This window comes from Haliaeetus leucocephalus, unplaced genomic scaffold, assembly GCF_000737465.1.
Source record: "Haliaeetus leucocephalus isolate CR32 unplaced genomic scaffold, Haliaeetus_leucocephalus-4.0 Scaffold933, whole genome shotgun sequence".
Classification (NCBI taxonomy): Eukaryota; Metazoa; Chordata; class Aves; order Accipitriformes; family Accipitridae; genus Haliaeetus; species Haliaeetus leucocephalus.
In genome coordinates this window covers 89,185-95,140 of record NW_010973369.1, presented here as the reverse complement: position 1 = coordinate 95,140, position 5,956 = coordinate 89,185, and positions in this window count along the sequence as shown.

The window sequence follows — 5,956 nt, the reverse complement described above, 5'->3', positions numbered from 1 at the left end:
GACCAGAGCTGTTGATGCTAAGAAGTGCCTTTCCAGCTGTATTAGCCCTCTGTCTGACTCCAGGTCTTTTCTGGCCCTCTTGCACTCCTCAGCTCCTCCCAACAGGTTCCTTCAGGACTCAGCATGAGCTCCACTCCTCCGCTTGGGAGTTAATCACCAGGTACAGCCTCCCACTCTGGGGGAGGAGCTGGCTTTCCCCAGCTCCCTCACTTGGCTTCCTCAGACACACCTGATACTTAGTGCTTGGAGTATCCCTTTTGCAAGGGGAGGAAGATCAGCTCTTCAAGCTGCTCCTTCCCTTTCCTTTTAAATGATTCATGTACTGGCCTCCCCTACCGAGAGGTCCCCACCCTTGGCCAAGCAGGCTCTAACCTGTTTTCTCCCTCATTGTGCTCACAGTGGAAATGCAGATGCTGAAACTTGTTCCTGCTTGAAATTTGTTCCAAATCAAACATGCTTCTCAGTGTCAGTTATAATGAAATACAAATATCCCAAATAGGTAATCAGACTCGGCCAAGAAACTTATTCATCCCTGAACCATTGCTAATGCTTCTCCTTACCATTTCCTGGGAGCTCAGGCTCTGTCTGCTAGGCTGGCACCCGTCAGAGAAGCCAAAACACCATCTCTTTTGGTATCACAGGGTCACAGTGTTTGTATGAAGCACAACTGGAATCTTAGCACAGCTCATGTCATTAGATACCACAGGTTACAAGAGCAATAGCTCTTGTGGTCTTTTAGCATCTCCCTGGAAATCCTTCAAGGAAGGGACATTCAAACTTAGGAGTCTGGTGCTATGTGAATGATGATACTGTCCACATGCTGTGTATTTTGGGATTAGTTAACTCCAGCTTCCCAAAAGCATCACAGAGCTATTTTTGGAGAAACAATACAGGCAGACATTAATATGTGATTTAAAAAGCTGTGTTAGGAATGCACCACCCAGAACACAATGCAGTAGATGAAAAATTGTGCAGGAGGCACACAGGAGCCCTGAGACTGCAATGCCGAACCCCTCCACCCCATTCAGCTCACTTACCCTGGAGCTACTGAACCCCACAGAGGCTAAGCAGAGAATGAAGAACTGGCTGGATAGTTGATCTCATCAGCTAGCCTTTTATCTACAAGTTACAAAACCCTGTAGATTAAATTCATCCAGGCTAAATGGTCTAAAAGCTAAATGTCTGCTTTCTAATAATCACCAGGCTACAGTCAATGGAGAGAGACAGCCATGCCTAAGTGTGAACCAGCACATTCATACACTAAGTTCTAAGCCAGCTGGGATGAATCATGTCCCCAAGGGTCTCTCTCTCTCCAAGGACTACAGCTGGAATGGGATGATTAGTTTAGATTAAGCTGTCTAGTCTTTAGATCCCTGAAGTCAGAATGAACTCTTACCAGGACTGTGCAAACTATAAGAACAGAAGCAAAGGTATATTTAATCGAAAATTTAAGTTGCCTGCCAGAGCTGTGCTGCAATGCAGCAAGCAGGTGCAGAGTTAGCAGCCATAGACAACAGATATGGGACAAAATTAAAATAAAGCTGCTGGCATAGAAGTGTTACAGGTGTCCTGGTTTCAGCTGGGATAGAGTTAATTGTCTTCCTAGTACCTAGTACAGTGCTATGTTTTGAGTTCAGTATGTGAACAATGTTGATAACACTGATGTTTTCAGTTGTTGCTAAGTAGTGTTTAGTCTAAAGTCAAGGATTTTTCAGCTTCTCATGCCCAGCCAGCGAGCAAGCTGGAGGGGCACAAGAAGCTGGCACAGGACACAACCAGGGCAGCTGACCCAAAGTGGCCAACGGAGTATTCCATACCATGTGATGTCACATCTCATATATAAACTGGGGGAGTGGGGGAGGGGACTAGCTGGGTGTCAGTCAGCAGGTGGTGAGCAATTGCACTGTGCATCATTTGTACATTCCAATCCTTTTATTATTACTGTTGTCATTTTATTAGTGTTATCATTATTAGTTTCTTCTTTTCTGTTCTATTAAACCGTTCTTATCTCAACCCAGGAGTTTTACTTCTTTTCCCGATTTTCTCCCCCATCCCACTGGGTGGGGGGGAGCAAGTGAGCGGCTGCATGGTGCCTAGTTGCTGGCTGGGGTTAAACCACGACACAGGTGTAAATAAGTGTTAGAGCAGCTTAAAGAATAACATTTACTTAAAATGTGAGGTGAAGAGCCAAACACAATGTAAGGAAGTTTGGGGAAAAAAAACAAAGGGAAGGGGCTATAACATGATGGGCCTTTTTCTGAAGCTGCTTTGCCAGGGTGATAATGTCACCTTGGTGATAACATAAAAGAAGGGTAACATCAGCCTTCCTAAAGAGCTGAAGAGAGCATGAATTTTAAAAAAAGTCATCGAATGTGTGTTTTCTGCTAGATAAACAACAGCTGCTGATTCTGTAAAGGGATTTCTACTGTTTCCAGCTGGTGTTTGGTAACGATCTACTCTTCCTCCAGTAATTTCTCATGGACCTCAGCACATGAAAGCACATACAATGTAAACATCTCCAGCCAAGCTTGTCAGGCTGGGCTTCTTCAATTTTGGTGGGGAGAGGCAGAGATTTCTCGGGAGCCAGTTACCTCACCCTGCAGCAGAGGTCAGATGAAATGTGCTGTGAAAGTGCTTATCTCTCTCCACTGAGCAGGAGAGCTCTGGCTGCCAGTCAGTGACAGAGGTTTACCATGCAGACATCCAAAATTAAATGAGAGGTATCCTGTCCCTGCTGTCTGGTGAAGAGATAAATGTCTATAACTGGCGCTCCACAGACTGATTGGCCAACACAGGACATGGGAATCACATAAGCCAATTTTTGCCAGCTAAAAGGAAGGATCTTATCTGGAGATGTTTTCTACACACCTTCTGCAATCACCAGAGAAAGACAAGGGGAAAATTCCCTGTGGCTAAACACACACACCAAGTCCCACTTCCAAGTCAATGTCTCTAGGCAGCTATACTCTGGCTGCTACCTGAGCTCAGTCAGGATCCAAGCATAAGGCAAAACTTCATTCTTGTGTCCCACTGCAGATGTTCTCGGATCTCACCAAACATGAACACGTTGCCTGGGCTTTCCACAAAATGTACCTGCTGCTTTCTCTTCAAGCACAAATGGAAGAGAGTCTGCCAACTTGTTTCACGATAGTACAGTTCCCAGAGAGCACTCATCCAGGAACATGAGAAGCCAGATTTGCTTTTTTCCACCCTCTATTTAAGACCAAAATCTACATCTTCCACCACAAAATACCACGGTGCTCAAACACACTTATCTATAGGCATTCCTGGAAAGCATCTGCATAGCAATGTTCCACTGTGCAGAATTCACTGGCCAGATGTAAACAGCAAGCACAGCTAGAGGAGAAAAGTCCAAATTTTATTTACCGCACTGAGATCTGTGTCAGCACTGAAGTCACAGACAGAGCAGTGCAAAGTCAAGTGTCCCAGTTTTTTGTCTGAGGTTCCTGACCATGGCATTACAGAATCATTCTTCTAAACACAGTGGCAGCACATGAATTCCTTGTTTCAATTTTCCATTTGTATGTTAAGACTCTTCCAAATCAGGGGAGAGACAGCTTTGCACACACTCAGCTGAAGGAGGGCACTGGACACCAGTTACCAGCTATAGGCCAAATGATCTAACCACTAGTGATGGCAGGGAAGATAGACAACCCTACCTCCTCTGCTGGCTCCCTGCTCAGTGATGTACCCAGCATATAGGTTCTTTCCAGTTGCTGCTCTGAGATCCCTACCACCCATGTGCCATGTAGGGAAGCCAATGTGTGGCCATGGAGTCACTCTGGTGGCCCTTCAAGGTCCAGACCTGAGCTGCTCAGGGTGCCGATTCACAGCTGTCATGAGAAGGACCACAGTGTGCCTCTTCCCTAAGGCTGCTGCCCTGTACTTAATGTGTGAAACAGCACTTCCAGACACCTCTTCCTTCTCCCCTTCCAAAGGAAATACACAGAAACAGAGTTGGGCATTGTAACATCAGTGAGTCTAGTTACCAGCAGGAAGAGGGCATGAAGGGAAGGATGTGGGACAATGAGCAAATCCTCCTAATATGCCTGGCTTTGGCAGGATGTGGAGCAGCCCAGGAGGCTGGCAGGTGGGATGAGGAACGAATGAGCCCAGCTCATTCTTTTAGTCAGTGACATAATCATTAATGAAGGCTTTGCATGTGCAAGACTCCTTGCTTACTAAATAAGCATGAAGCAGCTCTTACCTCCTGGAGAGCTGCAGTAGTACGCCAACACCAACAGGATCCAGTCTCAGCAACACGTTGCAGGGTCCTCCTATGTGAACACATCTGCACAAGACAGTAAGAATAGGACAGTAGACATTTCTGGTTCCTGCACTTGCATGCAGGAAATTGGTTACACTAGTCTGCCCCAGGTCCCTCAAGCAGCTCTGTTGCCACTTGATCTAAACTCCCTGGCTGCTCCCAGCACAACACATCTGGAGCAGCCACTGCAACACAACAGCAGAAGGTGGAATCATGCTCACGTGAGCTCCTGCTCCGCATTCCCAGTGGAAGGATGAGGCCCAAATGTCTCTTCTGTCCCACAAATGAGCAGAGCAAGCTGTTAAGCAGGTTGAATGACTGTAAGCAAAACAAGTACTCCCTCAACGTGTTCAGCAACTTCAGAAAGAACACATGTAGGATGCATAGGACAGCCCTAAACACCTGAAGAAAGGGCAGCGGTAAAAAGAGCTCACCAGAGGAGTCTGGGAAGGATCATAAGACTATTAATACGCAACTGGCCCATCATAGTGCAGGAGGCCAGGCAGCTCACAGCACCAGTGGGTGATACTCCCTTTGCAGGCAGAGAAGAGAGGTGGATACTTCACAAGCACAGTACAATTGTCTAAGCCGCAGAGCCTACCACCTACTCATGTTGAGCCTCAGGGTCTTTCCTGGGTCCTTGCCAACTTCCCTAGGCTGCTCTGCCCTCTCCTTGTCTTCTCAGACCTTCAGGAAAAGACAAGACAGCACTGAGGGCCAGGTTGTGCAAACACAATATCCCCAAAAGATGGAGATATTGCTCCCTAAAGCATGCTGCAGAGTGGTAGAAGTACCATCACCCAGAGTGCTGGAAGAGGTGTTAATCTAGCCTTGGGACACTAAGGGCCCAGTCAAGCCTGATGCAGCACTGTTCAGCAGAAAGAACAGGGCACAGGTTTATCACAGTATCTTGTAGAGAAAAGAGCAAAAAAAAGTCTTGATTAGAGTTTATTATACAAGAAGACAACAGAGATCAGACAAAGCAGGGCAAATATAAAGATTAAGATGGGGAGGGCAGGAGCCTATATAGGGGGGTGTCTACTAAGAAATTAGCTGCTACCAGCATCATCCAAAAAAACCCATGTACTAGACAAAGACCACAACCAAACATCTGCACTGGGGTCTGAGAAGCTGGAGAACACCACAACAGATGACTGCTGTATTTGTGGCACAACTCTATTAGCAGAAGAGTTAGAAAGACACTCAGTAATTTCTAGGTATTAACGTAAACATTTACGACTTCCAACACTGGTATTTCCATCTTCCTGGAAGAAAGCACACACAGTCCAATTTTGGAGCTCAAGACGGACAATGAATTGTTCAGCATACCTGTAGAGGGGATCAGCAAGCTTCTCCAAATGCTCAAGCAGTACTTCAGCACATCTCTGGGATGCAAAAAACCTTTGCTACATGCTCAGGATTAAACTGGTCCCACAGAAAGGCTACAAGTAGACTGTACCAGGTCTACGAAGATTTGCTTTCTGAAGGAGGACCTCCTCTGCAGGGTTTTGGAAGTAGGAGAGTGTGGAAAAATGACAGTGGGTCACAGGGTACGGTATGGCTCTCACTGCTCCTCAAAGTGGTGTCATGCAGTGGCATACATCACAGGCACCATGCTTGCAGAACCAGTCACCATCCCCTCCCAGCTGATGCTTACCCTCCCATGGC